We start from the raw sequence: 14,646 nt of genomic DNA, 5'->3' as shown, positions 1-14,646 counted from the left end.
AGAGAGCTTTTCCAAGATTAATGATTCCAGGATTCTATGATTTTATAACCATGGGAGCCTTTTTCTCTCTTTCCCATCAGCTGGATGTGGAAATAGATGTTGGAGCAGGAGCCCTGCCCTCATCCCTGGGAGGACTCCAGCCCAATTCCCTGTCTGGAGCTCAGAGATTGCTCTGAACCCCTCGAGCTCTGTGGCCACTCTGGCTGAAATAGGGAAATTAAACCTGCACAGATGGAAATTCAGGAGATCTGAAGATTATTTCCTTGCAAGTCCTGCTTTGTGTCACCTGCCCAGACTGTTTCAGTGGTGACAGCACCCTGAAATACAAACCAGGGTTGCCAGGCTAAAACACAGAAAGGTTTTTTGGTTTTAAAAAATCTGTTGTGCTTTTTTCTTTTTTTCTTCCTTGATTTTTTTTTTTTAAGCAAAAAGACAGTGGAACCTTTCCTGCCACTTTGAGATCCTTTTTCCCACTCTAAAAAATCCAATCCTAGGATTAGGAGCTAAAATCTTTATGGCCACTGCTTTGGTGTGGTGTTAGGGAGCTGATGTTAATTAACTGAGCTCTTCTCAGAGAGGAAAATCCCTTCCCTGGGCACTTCCCAGACTCTCCCTGTGAGGGTGAGCAGGCTCTGGCACAGATTTCCCATCCCTGGAAGTGTCCAAGGCCAGGCTGGAGCAACCTGGGGTAGTGGAAGGTGTCCCTGCCCATGGAGAGGGGACTGGACAATCCCTGAGGTCCCTCCCAACCCAAACCATCCTATTCCACAAGAAATTCAAACTTTCATGTCAGGACTTCTTGTATCTGTTCATGTGTTACTTGTGTTTATTTAGACAAAATTTTAGCTGCTTCCTTCATCAAACCCAAGGACCTTCCAGCCTTGGCTGTTTTGCAGGATGAATAATCTTGTCAGTGGCTATTTTTCTCCCCAGAATTCATCAACTTCCAGACACAAATCCTCCTCCAGTTGGATAAACTGGGCTGGGGACAAGCTGTGGGTTCAGAGCTGGCAGCAGAGAGGAGAACATTCCCCAGCACCTCTGAGGCCTGACCCACAGCCCCTCCTGCACCCTCCCAGGGATTGGGATGCTCCCAAAGAACTCGGTGGGATGAGTCAGCTCCGTGTCTGCCAGGCTGCTGTGAGGGGGAGGAAGAGGAGTGAGGAGCTTGTGCTGATCCAGGGAAGCTGCAGCACAAGAGAAAAGTAACAGAAGCTTCTCCCTTTCTCAATTCCGTGCCTGGAAAATCCAACTTTTCCTGTCCTTCCTGCTAAAGCAACACCTGATGCCTTGGTGGCACCTTTGGGGCTGCCAGGAAAGCTGAGGCAGTGGGAACATCCAGCTTTCCCAAAGCAGGCACAACATAATCCTAACCCACCCTCCTGCTGGTATTTTTCCTGCTCTGTTCCATGTTATTTTCCAGAGCATCCAGCACTTCCCACCTCTGTCAGGGATGATGTCCATGGAAAAGGATTCCAGCCCATCCTCCCTCCTAAAGCCCAGGAAAGAGAAAATTGGGAATCTGAGAACTCAGCCTCACATCCCAGGAGGTGCTGCAGTGTTCCTTGCTGTTGCCTTTCACCAAAATATTTGGGTTTCCAGGTTTGTTTCAGAAGGAGAAATCATCCATGGAATCCCCCTCGTTGTTTTGGGACTATGACAAATCCTGCTCCCCATCTCCTGCACCTGCTGCTGCTTTCTGGATGAGAAATTCCAGTGCTCCCATTGCAGCCCTGGCATTGCTCCAGGGAAGTGTCTGCCCTTAAAAGCTGCCCAGCATTTTCAAAGTGATAAAAAGCTTCAGTGGCTCCATCAGCTCCTGCCCTTTTCCTGGGAAAGCTGGTTGGTCTTTTTTAGGGAATTCACCCTGTTGGAGGGGAGCTGGATTATCCATTTCCATGCAGGATTTGGGAATCCACAGCAGCCTCCTCAGCCACTCCTGAGAGGGAAAAACCTCATCAACACCTCCCAGAGGGATTTTTGGAGGGAGGGGAAGCACATCCTTCCCTGCACAGCTGCTGCTCCCAAATAAATCCCCAATAAAGCTCCAGCAAGCAAAGGGGGGATGGAATGTCTGCCCTGCACCTCTTCCCTCCTTGCTCAGCTTCTCTCTCTCTCTTGGTGTCAAACCAACAATTCTTCTACTCCTGGTATGAGATGGGCAGGGGAAATTCCATTGTCTGATCCCAGCATTTGTTATATCCCATTTCATTCCTGTTTAATTGAGATCCATGAGCTTCTTCAGCTCCAAGGACAGAGAAGGGAGCACAAAGATTCATTAATTCTGCCCAATTAATTCATTCATTCATGAATCTCTTACAGGGGATTTGTTTCCTTTCCCTGTTTCCATCCTGTCCTGGTAATCTCCCAACAATCCTCCCTCAGTTCTCACCTGAATCCCTTTTCCTGGCACCAAGGTCTTTATGGAAGAGCAGAGAAGATGACAAAGATATTTGGGTTTGATGAGCTGAGGGCACAGAGGGGAAATAATTCCAGTGTGGAGTCCCTGGCTGGCTTTGCTTGGTGTGGGCAGTGCCAAGAATCTCCTGATCCTGCTTGAAAATAGAGATTTTGGAGGGGGGAAAGCATCAACTCCAGAGTAAACCCAGAAAATTGTGTAAAATACCCCAAAATGGCCTCAGTGGAGGGTCTGAGGCTGCCTTGGGGGTGCTGGAGGTGCAGGAACCAGGACCCCCTTTGTGTTTGTATCAACCATGCTCATTCCAAACACATTTCCTGCTGCTCCCTCCCTGTTTTAATGGGAAATGGATCCTCTGACAGGACCTCACCAAATCCATTTATCCTGTGCTGTTCCAGCTCTCCTGCCACATTTATCACCCAAGGATCTGAGTGCATTCAGCACAACCACAGACATCCGCCAGCTTATTTTTTTTTCCCCTCTCAGTCTCCTCAGGAGAAAAAATGAAATGAGTGCAACAGTTTTCCTATTTTAGGAAGTTGGACTTTTCCCCCAGCCTCTCTCCCACAAACATTGCTTTAGTTTTTTTCTAGCAGAGAAAACAAAACCCCACAGGATGCACATCCTCAGGTTTGATCATTTTTTACTTTCCAGAAACAAAGCTGGACCTTCCCTCCACTGCCCAGCTCTAGGGAAGGGGTCAGGAATATCAGGAATATCAGGAATACTCTTCCTCCCACCAGGCAGCTTTTTGGCTGGAGGATTGGGAATGTGGGAATCTTGCACCACAATGGGACAGAAATGGTCCTGGGCTGGTGAGAGTCAACAATGAATCCCCAAAATCTTCCTGAATTACTGCCTGAAGTGATCCCTGTGCATCATCTCTGTGGTGTTGGCACTGAAAACATGGAATGGTTTGGGTTTGGGGGGACCTTAAATCCATTTAATTCCAAACTCTGCCATGGCAGGGACACCTTCCACTATCCCAGGGTGCTCTAAGCCTCTCCCAACCCAGCCTTGGACACCTCCAAAGATCTTCTCTGGGTACCTGTGCCAGGGCCTGCCCACCCTCCCAGCCAGGAATTCCTTCCCAAAATCTCACCCATCCCTCTGGAAGCCATTCCCTGTATCCTGGCACTCCAGAACTCCGGAGTGTTCACCCCCAAATGTTCATCCCCTGCCTGGTTTTGGGACCTTGCCGGGGGAGGAACAGGGAGAAAGGGACATTCCCCTTCAGGGAGCAGCCTCGTTGTTCTCATCCTGGGAATTGCGGGGTGGAAGGCAGCGGGATCCCGGGATAAAAGTTGGGAAGAGAGAGGGCGGCTCCTCCGGGAGCTGTCCAGTTCTGACTCCCGGAGAATTCTCCATTCTCGGCCGAAGCTGTCAGAGAGATGCTCTGGAGGTGCCTCGGGGCAGCTTCCCTCAGGACTCTCCCGGGAATGGGGGATTTGGTCAGGAAGAGAAGCTGGATAACCAAAAATCCCCAGGATTTCACAATCACAGAACGGTTTGGGTTGAAAAGGACCTCAGAGATGAGCTGAAACACGAGCTTCGAGCTCCTGCTGCGTGTCTGAGAGCTCAGAGCCGGTGTGGGAAGGACAAAGGCACAGGGCTGGCACTGGGGAGGGACCTTTCCCAAGGATTCAGCAGGATTTATGGATGTGGAATCCTTTGGGATGGTCAGAGCTTCTCCATAGTGAAAAATCAGTGCCTGTGAGTGGCAGCAGGGCAGGGAGGGCTGCAGCTCTGGGGATTCACTTTGGTGTGGATCAGGAGTGCTCGGGGCCTCTGGAATTCCAGGAATGACTTCTTGGAGCTGGCTTGGCAGGGACACGAGCCCGTGATCCCATGGCAGCAGGAGCTCTGAGCAGCTCCTTCCTTTCAGCGTTCCCTCCCACATCCCAGCTCCCAGGAGGATGGCAGGGAGGAGAGGAGGGAGCTGCAGACAGGAGCAGGGTGAAGCACTGCTGCTCTTCCCAGCCTCTGGAATTGCATCCTTGACTCTGAACCCCTCCCTGCATCAGGATTGCCGATCTCTCCTGTTGCCAGGGAGTTGAAAAGCTTGGATGTGCTGCCTGAAGGCTGGGAATGACCAAGAGCAGGATTTGAATTTCCCTGGCCTTGTTGTCTGGAAGAGCAGAGTTCCTTTCAGCCATTTGGGAATTCTGTATCCCATCCCTAATTTGTGTTGTTCATTGCTTACAGATAAGAGACAGCTCCTAAATATTCCAAAGATTTGCCTAAACCACAGGGATTACACCTAGAATTCAGGATTGAAGTGACTTCTCTGTGGAGTTTCACAGAGTTTAACAAGTTTAACACCTTTGCACACCAAACTCTGGACAAGATTCCTCACATGTGATCTGTGTCCAAGGCAGCAGAGAGGGAGAAAAATTCACCTTGGTTCTCCTCACTGCAGCTCACATTTTGTAAAAGGTATTGGCATGTTGAAATTTGATTGATAATTAATTTTATATTAAAAAAACAAAAAACCCTGTATGTTATAGAAATCTCTCCATTAATTATTAACTCTTAATTTTACCGAGCTGGACAGACAATCTTTTCTCCTCTGTGTGATTATGTGGCACAAAACTTTCATTCAATACTGTTCTTTTATTGCATAAAGAGTGGTTTATCAAGATCTGCCATGGTCTGGCCTGTGGGTCTGTGGGATTTTGGGCCATGGGATGGGACTTGAGCAAGAATCCCAACACAGCAGCCTTCTGTTCACTTTTCAGAGGCTGCAGTCACGAATCCCTGGAAAAAATCATGGGCTTGTGTGTCATCCACAAAGAACCAGTTTAACTCTTCATTTAAAAGGTTTTATAATGAATGGATTTTATTTTTCCCTGCTGGACTCTGAGGTTTTGGGGAATTGGGGTGGGTTTTTAAGCCTTTCAAATGCCGCTCCTCAGCCCTGAAGATGAGAAAATTCCTGTTTTACCACGTGAACCAAGTCTTCATGTTGTTACTCCAGAAACTTTGCCTTTGATGAGGACATCAAACACCCAAAGATCTCATGTTTAGCATGAAACAGAAGTGACAAGCCATATAAAGAGAATTACCCTTTGTGTGCTGGGTGTTTGGGGTGGTGTGACCGGGCAGCAGCTCCCACAGGTGTGACATGTGACATTAAATCTTTGAGGTGCGCAGCTCTTGTTTGCTCACCTCCTTCACAGGGCAGAATTCCTCCCCAAAATCCCACCCCAGCCTGGCCCAGCTGTACCTGCTGCTCCTTCTGGGTGTGGAGTGTCCTCTGCTCCAGGCACCATTCCCTGGGGAGAGTTCCCAAACCATCACCTCTCTCCTGCTCTGCCCCTACGGATGCAATGATATCGATTAATTTGTGATTGATTCCGTGGCATCCCAGACCGGTCTGTCTTGGGAGGCACCTCGGCGCTCCCCTCATCCCACCCCCGCCGTGGGCAAGCACCAGCCCAGGTTGTTCCCAGGCTGGAATTTGGCCGGATTCGCTGCCTGGGCTCCAAGGCGGCCGGGGGGGACCCGGGGCCGGGGCTGCGGCGGGGGAGGGACGGACGGAGCGGGGCGGGACGGACGGAACCGGGAGGGGAGAGCGGAGCCGAGCGCGGAGGGATCGGGAAGGAAGGAGCAGAGCGGAGAGAGGAGGGGAGGAGAGGGAAAGGAAGGGGCGGAAAGGCAAAGCAAGGGAAGGAGAGGGGAAGGAAGGCGAGGAGAGCGGCGGGGAGCGAAGGGAAGGCAGGCGAGGAGCCGAGCCGAGCCCAGGCGAGCCGCCGGCGCTCCCCGCGGGGCCGGCCCCGCTCGCTCCGCAGCGCTGGGGAAGCGCGGCCGCCGCTCCGCCGCCAGCGCCGGGGCCATGGAGCGCTGAGGGGCTGCGGGAGCCCGAGGGGAGCCTGAGGAGAACCCGAGGAGAAGCTGCGGGGAGCCCGAGGGGAGCTTGAGGAGAAGCTGCGGGGAGCCCCGGAGCCGCCGCCGAAGGTAAGCGCTGCCCGCCTGTGGGGCCGCGGCCATCGCTCGGGGCCGGCGCTGCGATGGCACCGGGCTCTGAGGGGACCCTGCCCGACCCTGAGGGGATCCCGGTGGGTCCCGGTTCTTTCTCCGTGCCCGGGGCTGAGATGGCTCCGGGCTATGAGGGGACTCTGACCTGAGGGGGTCCCGGTCCCTGCTCTGTGCCCGGCGCTGCGGTGGCACCGGGCTGTGAGGAGACCCTGCCCGGCTCGGCCCTGAAGGGTCCCGGTCCCTGCTCCGTGCCCGGGGCTGAGATGGTACCGGGCTGTGAGGGAAACCTGCCTTGAGGGGTCCCGGTGGGTCCCGATCCTTTCTCCGTGCCCAAGGCTGAGATGGCACCGGGCTCTGAGGGGACCCTGACCTGACCTGAGGGGGTCCCGGTGGGTCCCGATCCTTTCTCCGTGCCCAAGGCTGAGATGGCGCCGGGCTACGAGGGGACTCTGACCTGATGGGATCCCTGTCCCTGCTGTGTGCCCGGCGCTGCGATGGCACCGGGCTGTGAGGAGACCCTGCCCGGCCCGGCCCGGACCTGAAGGGTCCCGGTCCTTTCTCCGTGCCCAAGGCTGAGATGGCACCGGGCTCTGAGGGGACCCTGACCTGACCTGAGGGGTCCCGGTGGGTCCCGATCCTTTCTCCGTGCCCGGCCCTGAGGTGTCCCCGGGCTCTGAGGGGACCCTGTCCGGCCCTGAAGGGGATCCCGATGGGTCCCGATCCGTTCTCCGTGCCCAAGGCTGAGATGGCATCGGGCTCTGTGGGGACCCTGCCCGGCCCTGAGGGGTCCCGGTCTTTTCTCCGTGCCCGGCCCTCAGTTGGCACCGGGCTCTGAGGGGACTCTGACTTGAGGGGATCCCGGTGGGTCCCGATCCTTTCTCCGTGCCCGGCCCTCAGGTGTCCCCGGGCTCTGAGGGGACCCCGGTGGGTCTCGGTCCCTGTCCCTTGCCCGGCCCTGAGGTGTCCCCGGGCTCTGAGGGGACCCTGCCCGGCCCTGAGGGGATCCCGGTGGGTCCCGATCCTTTCTCCGTGCCCGATGGAATCCAAGGACCGAGTCACTAGTGAGGTGTTTGCCTGGCCCCAGTTAAGTTTTGTCGTGGGGGATGGCCTTAAGAAATAAAAAAAACCCCCAACAAACAAACTGGTTTGCCAGAGAGCGGATGTACACTTAAATCGATTTTTAAAATTACTTTATTTCTCCTCTCGCTGCACCTTCTAGATATTCCATGTGTATTTTTATTTCCCGTCAATGTTCCCCTGTGTTGTCGCTGCCTCGAGTTTCTGTTGGAGCCGCTCGTTTTCCCCGGCGTTGCGGCTGCTCCCCGGAGCCGCATTCCCGGGATTCGCTCCTTCCAGCCCCGTGCCATGGGGGCTGCCCCAGGATTCCCCTTCCCAAACATCCCAAACATCCCAAAAACCTTTCTGGAGCGATCTGCAGCCCGGATCCGCGGCTCCCCGGCGGGCTGAGCGCTGCCGATGCTCCTCTGCCGGAGACATTTCCTCTGCATCATTTCCCTGCCATGTGCTTTGAGTCCGTTTGTTTTTCCTGAGCCTCCTTTTCCCAGTCCTGGTGGGAGCTGCGAGTTCAGAGAGGATCTGGGAGTTGTGGCTGCACAAAGAGGAGCTTTTTCCCCTCCTCAGGTGGAGGATGATGAATTACAAATCAGTTCTGGGTAGGAACTGTGTTTGCTGTGATCTCTAGGGCTGGGAGGGCGCTGAGTTATTTTGTGTGATGCTCAGCATCTGTTGCTGCAGGAAACATCCCAAGAGCTCCAGGACTAAGGAGAGAATTCCTGGTAGATCTCTCTTGAATGAGACCCTTCCCAGCAGAATCCTTACAATACCTTTTATTTCTTTCCTCTGAAAATCCTGGTATCCATAAGAAGCAGTGAAAAAGCTGAATAATTGCATTTGCAGGTCATAAATCCAGCGGATCAGGGAACTTTTTTAGGCCACTGTGAGAGAGATGCTCGTTTGTAGCATCCCTCATTATCAGCTCCAGACAGGGAGCTGCTGGTTAAAAAGGTTATGAACAGATCTGTGATCTATAAATCATCTGGAATAAAAGCTTGTTAGCACAAGTGCTTTCCCAGGCACATTATTCATTGGAATTCTCTGTTTCTCTTGTCATCTCATCTATTTTAATGTTTCCTTGTGCCTGCTCAGGTGCTCCAGGTACAGCTGTATCCTCCTTTTCTCTCTTTTTTGGACATTTTAGATTCCAGGAAATAATTTTTAGTGCAATGCTTAAATATGAAGCTGAAGCAAACAGCCTTTTTGGCTGTTTTTTTTCCAAAATATATTCAGGTTTTTTCCTCCACCACTTCTGTATTTACTTTCCCAGCTCTTCCCACATCACATGGAAACCTCTCCTTATTCAGCATTCAAATCCTGATTTATCCATCAGGAAGCTTAACCCAGATTAGCTGAGTAATCGTCTCTGGGAACACAAGGCTCCTTTAAAAAGTCATTCCAATCAAATCCCTGGAATTTCCATATTTGAAATGAATAGCCATGGATAGGGAAATCCTGCCTAAAATGGCAGGTTTTAATTGGAATGGTTTGGAATCCTTTCCTTGGAATGATCCACGTGGAGCTGTCCCTGCAGAAATGTGGGAAGTTTTAAACATTTGGGAAAAATAGTGACAAAACAGTGCTTGGAAACACCTTTATTCCTTTAAATTAAGTGCCTGTCTTTCCAATTTTCAATCTTTATATGGTTCCCTCAGCAGAGAAAATTGGATAATTGTGGCAGTGGGATAAATACACCCTTGGCAGATGGAAAAAAAAACCCCAAACAACACTGGGAAAGTGTAAGACAAATAATGAGGTGAAAAAACTCCCTTAAACTTGATGCCTTTTGCAAACAGATGAAAGGATATTTATATGAAATATTGCTTTGAAGGAAAAGAATTTTTTACCTGATGTTATTACTCATGCTCTGGGGGGTTTTTTACCCCCTTTCTCTCAGTTTACAGAATGAAAATAATTTGTCAGCTTCACTTTGGGCTCCTTGCTGCTGCAGTGTTTTGGTTTCAGGCGATGCAGGGGGGTGCTTGAGCTGGGGGAGCTGAATTTCAGCTGAATTTCTTGAATTATGAAAACAGCTCTCAGCTTCAAGCTTGTTTTACAAAAAAATGAACAACTTGATGCCATCCTGTTGCTGCTAAAACGTGCAGGGAAAGCCAGGCTGTGAGCCCTTCCTATCCCAAATAATTCAAGGATTTATCCATTATTCAGGTTAGAATCTTGAGTTTGATGAATGGTAAAGAGAGAAACTAAATTAAGAACTTTCCTCTTGGTTATGCAGCATAATTGAAAAATCCAAGCCTTTGAATTTAATTTTTAACTTAATTTCTCATTAGGTGTCTAATTAGACCAAGGGCCCCTTTGCCAGAGTGTTCTTGAAGCACAAAACTTGGCAAAATAATCCCTGTCAATCACAGAAGTCTCCAGAAGTCTGAGAAACTTTGCAAAGGGAAAAAGACAAAAAAAAAATTAACAATAAAGAAAAGATAAAATGGTTTTTCCTTTTTCAAGCAGTGTGAGAGATCAGAGGGAGTTCCTGGGAGAGCAGGAGATGATTCCATGGAATTCCTGCACTTGGTGCTGCAGCAGCTGGCACTGCTGGCAGTGATGAGAAAACAGATTAGAGATGGGGCTGGATTAAATCCCTGCTTATTCAGCTGCTTAGAAATGGCATTTTGTGCACCCTGAGTTCGGCTTTTCCTCTGTTTGGCCACTTAAGGACACACTTTATGTATAAATAACTCAGGGGAGGAAAATCCAGAAAATAAATTCCCTTTTTTTTTTTTTTTTCTGTCTTTGTTTCTCCCTTTTCTATCTGTTCATGTGGGGTTTTGTGGGATTTTTTTTCCTTTCCTGAGTTTCTCTCCTCTCTGGAAGCCAAGCAAAGAGGGTTGTGGATATTTTTACTGATGGGATTGAAGTGGAACCAAGGCAGATTCAGGGCCTGGGAGAAGTTAAGGACAATCTTGGTGGTGCTGAAAATACAGCTTGGGAATTGGGACAGTGTGAAGCAAAGATATTGCAGAGAGTGAGAGATTTTACAGAGCAAAATGAGAGAAGAAAATTGCTTGTTTGGGATGAAATTATAAAACTTGGTACCATCAGGGCTGAACACCAGAAAATGCTGAATTATGATCTTTAAACTGTGGGGGCTGGAGCCAAGTGGGCAAAATCCCTTTGGGTTGGAGATGAGCTGGAGCTCAGCCCCAGTTTTCCATTAAATCCTGCTGTGGTTCTGACGTTCCCTGCTGGGATTTTCCCCTCAGATTTTCCTGTTGGTTGCCCAAGGAATGTCACAGCATTCCCATTGTCCTGTGAAGTGAGAAGTGAGGACATGCCAGTGTTTCAGGGGGTAAATCAGATTTATTTCTGGTGACATCAGAGCACTGATGTCCCCTTTGTTTCTGGAGGAGGATGGAAAATGTCCCCAGTGCTTTTGTGTTCTGTGGACGGCATTTGGAGCAATATTTGGAATATTCCTTTGCAGGCAGCTGTTGAGAACATTGCACTGAGCTGTTAGAGTTAACTCAGCCTCGTTTGCTCTGTAATTAATTTGCTGGGGGATAATACCCCACGTTTGACCTGATTCTGGTGGGAGCAGCTGCTGGTGCTGGCAGGGCTTTGCCTGCAGTGCAGGAGGTGTTGGGGAGCAGGGGGACACAGAGAACACACAAAACTCCTTCTCCCTTCCTCAGCCGAGTCTTCCCAGCCTGCAGGAAGCAGGACAGGGATGCTGGCAATAAAAGGATGTTTTTTTCCAATAAAAAGATTTTTTTTTCCAATAAAAATATTTTTTTTTTCAATAAAAGGATTTTTTTTTTTCACTGTTTGAGGCAGATCTTGTGAAACAACGAGCAGAGCTCTCTGTGCTACAAACGAAGGTGGAGGAAGAGAGAAGAGGGGAAAGAGGTCAGCTAAAATAGATCCAAGGAAACAATCCAGCCTTGGAGACTCCAGAGAGCCAGGGAAGCACAGCAGAGAGGGAAAACTGATGCCAGGGGTGTTTATAAAGCAGAGAATTCACTGAGCTCTCCTAAACCCAGAGGGAGTCTCCACCTGCTGCAGGGACAGCAGTCCCTGGGTGGTTTTGACACAGGGAAGCTGAGTGGAGCTGCCAGAGGATTTCTCCTCAGGATTCTTTTGGATGCTGTGCTTTTATTTCAGTGGAACCTGGAGACAAGGAGTTGACCCTTTGCTCAAATAAATAACCACCAGATTTTCAGTTTTGTTTCTGCCTGGGCTCTGCTGTGAGCTCAGGTGCCTCTGGCACATCCAAGGAATTGTTTTTCTTCTGGGAGCTAAGGAAAATAAAGGCACTGCCTGGAGCTTTGAAGGAATCTGAGACTTGCTGGAGTTTTCTCACTCATGTGCAAGAATCAGCTTTAGTGCCCTAAAACCTGAAATGCAAAGAAAGAAAGGGAGAAATTTCCCTAGGTGGAAGAAAACCTTCTCTAACCTTGTTGCTAAACAAAGCTCAGCTTCTGAGTCAGTCCCATGGATCTGGATTGAATATTTGCTGCCTGCAGGATGGGCACGCAGGGTAAATCCCTCCTGAGCTTTGGGCAAGGATTAGCACTGTGCTCAGATGGAAAAATAAATTCTTGTCATTGATTTTTGTCCCATTCATGCTTTTGTAATTCAGCAATTGCTCGAGGAAGCCACGGGAATAAACAGCACAGAAAATCTAGAGATTTAGGGATTAAATAAAAAATAAAAACTTTTTAGGTAGATTTTAGCAGTTTAGAATCTAGGGATTGCTAGAGCTCTTGGGAAATGTGGGGGATAAATCTGGAGAGGAGCTGCTTGCAACAGGGACACTTCCAGGATGCTTATAAACAATGGGAGCAGGAACTTTGGGAAGAGAGGAACCCAAAAGGGTGAATCCTCAGGAGTCACTGCGTCTGAAAGCAGCAGCTCAAGGGAGAAGCAGAAAATGATCCAGCAGCACAAGAGCTCCTGAGGAGGAAATCAGAGACAGACACATGGAAATCTTCAGGAAACCTTCAGGAAATCTTCATGGAGCCTTCATGGAAATCTTCATGGAAACCTTCATGAAATCTTCATGGAAACCTTCAGGAAATGTTCATGGAAACCTTAATGGAAACTTCATGGAAACCTACAGGAAACCTTCATGGAAACCTTCATGGAGCCTTCATGGAAACCTTAATGGAAACTTCATGGAAACCTTCATGGAAACTTCATGGAAATCTTAATGGAAACATTCATGGAAACCTGCAGGAAACCTTCATGGAAACTTCATGGAAACCTACAGGAAACCTTCATGGAAATTTTCAGGAAACCTTCATGGAAATCTTCAGGAAACGTTCAGGGCGAGGCTGCTCGGTTTGGTGGGGTTCCTCTCAAGGAAAGGCAGATTCTGGGGGTGCACAGTGTGCTCAGGATTGCTGCTCAGGGATCTCCCAGGGCCTGTGGTGCCAGGGCTGAGCCCACTCCTGCCTGGAAATAGAAACATCCCATTTAACATTGCAAAAGTGTCACTGGAACTGCTTAGGATTCGAGCAGGATATGGGATCTTCTTGGACAGCTTGGATTCCCAGCATTTCTTCCAGAGGTGCTCCTTTTCCTGCTGGAAGAGTGTGTGGATCAGAGGAAAACAGGGAGCTTGTCCCAGCTTGATCCCCTTCTCCAGGATCTCAGGGATGAGGGACAGGGGAGGAGCACAGCAGGATGTGAGATATTCTTGGAGAGTTTGGATTCCCAGTACTTCTTCCAGAGGTGCAGCTCTTCCTGCTGGAAAACTGTGTGTGGATCTTTTGGGATCCTTGGAAGAAAACAGGGAGCTTTACCCAGGTGATCCTTGAGGAGAGGCCTCTCCAGGATCTCAGTGATGAGGGACAGGGCAAGGAGAGCAGAGCAGGAAATGTGGAATATTCTTGGAGAGCTTGGATTTCCTTCCAGAGGTGCAGCTCTTCCTGCTGGAAAACTCTGTGTGGATTTTTTGGGATCCTCAGAGGAAAGCAGGGAGCTTGTCCCAGGCTGATCCCCTTCTCCAGGATGTGGGAGGTTCTTTGGAGAGTTTGGATTCTCACACTGCTCCATCCAGAGGTGCTGCTCTTCCTGCTGGAAAACTCTGTGTTGATTTTTTGGGATCCTCAGAGGAAAACAGGAAGTTTTTTCCAGATGATCCTTGGGGAGAGGCCTCTCCAGGGCAGTTCCAGGGCAGGAGGAGCAGGTCTGGAGTTCCATGAGGGAGCAGTTCTGGGGTTCCATGGGGGAACAGAACCCTCTGATCCCAAGGATTCCATGGCAGGAATTCCCTGAGACAATTCCAAAAGAGGCTCCTCATGGCCAGCTCCAGGAAAAGTGTCATAATTGTTATTAATTATCCCAAATAATTGTTGGGATCCCTTCCCTCTTCTTCTTCCCAGGCTGGGACAAGGGAATACTCCTGAGTAGTTTTTCTGTGGCTTTTTCTTTCCCTTCTTTCTTCCCTCTGCATTCAATTCTCTATTCTGCATTTCTTTTCTGGAATTCATTCCAAAATTCCTATCCCAAGCCCCTTTCCTAATGAATCCATGAAATCCCTGCCTGTATTTCCTTTGTTTGATGTTTTTTGTGTGTGTCCAGTTCTGGGTCTGTTTTTCCCATTTTCCTTCTTCCTGCAGGAGCCACAGCAGCACCGTGGGTTTTTTTTTTCCCAACTGATTGTGATGAATCAATTCCAATAAAAATGGAAGATTTTTCCATCCCTTTTCCCCAGAAAAGTAAAAACAAGACAGTGTTCATTTCAAATGAAGTCAGGCAGAAGAAATATAAAAATAAACATTTATTTCACCTCATTCTTCATTTCCTTCTGGAGCCATATTCCAGAAATCCTTTTTCTTTTTTTTTTAAAAAAGGGGAAAAACAGTCCAGTCACAGGCACTGAAAAGAAGTAGAAAAATACATTTTTATCATCTTTGCTTGTTTTTTAATCACCCACTCTCAGCATAAAAACATTTAGTGCAAGACTCCTGTCATGTAAAATAATTGTAATTAATTCCTTGAGTCAGGACTGTGTAGGAAAATTCAGGAAGAATTTCCTCCATGCAGGATAAGGGATTTATTTAGACTCCCAGAAAACCAGAGAAGCTTTATGATTAAAAAATAATGATTTAGGTCTGAGCAGACTCTTCCTGACTCTTAAGAAGCTTTGGGGAGTTTTCCTGGATAAAATATTGGATTTTTTTCTATGACCTGAGGTGTTCCTGGTGTGGATT

At 49.0% G+C, this 14,646-nt stretch overlaps 1 protein-coding gene across 1 annotated transcript in view; it reads left to right on the top strand.

Moving 5' to 3' along the window:
- The first annotated feature begins 6,273 nt into the window (after positions 1–6,273).
- The window catches only part of PDE4B (phosphodiesterase 4B), a 187,864-nt gene continuing 179,491 nt past the window's right edge, over positions 6,274–14,646 (top strand). Inside the window, exon 1 of the mRNA XM_033067177.1 lies at positions 6,274–6,376. The gene's annotated coding sequence lies outside the window, so the exon portion shown is untranslated. The remainder of the gene's footprint in view (positions 6,377–14,646) is intronic.

Source organism: Catharus ustulatus, chromosome 9, assembly GCF_009819885.2.
Source record: "Catharus ustulatus isolate bCatUst1 chromosome 9, bCatUst1.pri.v2, whole genome shotgun sequence".
In the NCBI taxonomy this organism is placed as follows: Eukaryota; Metazoa; Chordata; class Aves; order Passeriformes; family Turdidae; genus Catharus; species Catharus ustulatus.
This window is presented reverse-complemented; position numbering and strand designations above follow the sequence as displayed.